Below are 325 nucleotides of genomic sequence, written 5' to 3' on the forward strand. Positions count from 1 at the left end.
ATGATAAGAGAAAAATGATGTATAATTTTATTCATATTGCCTCTATTTCTTTTCATTTTCTTTTTATTTGTAGAGAAAAAATAATTTAGTGGATCTCATTTTTTTTTTATTTTCTCTTCTCATCCAAACAACAAAAAACTTATTTTTTTATTTATTTTCTTTTCTCCCATTTTCTTTCTCTTCAAAATCTCTCGATCCAAACAATGTGTAAATCAATAATTATCATTTATTCATTTACAATGACGGAACCAGAATTATTATAATGTTAGAGCGCCAAATTCTAATAATTAATTTTAATTCTATAATATTTTTAGTTTAGCTTTTT

The sequence above is a fragment of the Arachis ipaensis genome, chromosome B07 (genome assembly GCF_000816755.2).
Source record: "Arachis ipaensis cultivar K30076 chromosome B07, Araip1.1, whole genome shotgun sequence".
In the NCBI taxonomy this organism is placed as follows: Eukaryota; Viridiplantae; Streptophyta; class Magnoliopsida; order Fabales; family Fabaceae; genus Arachis; species Arachis ipaensis.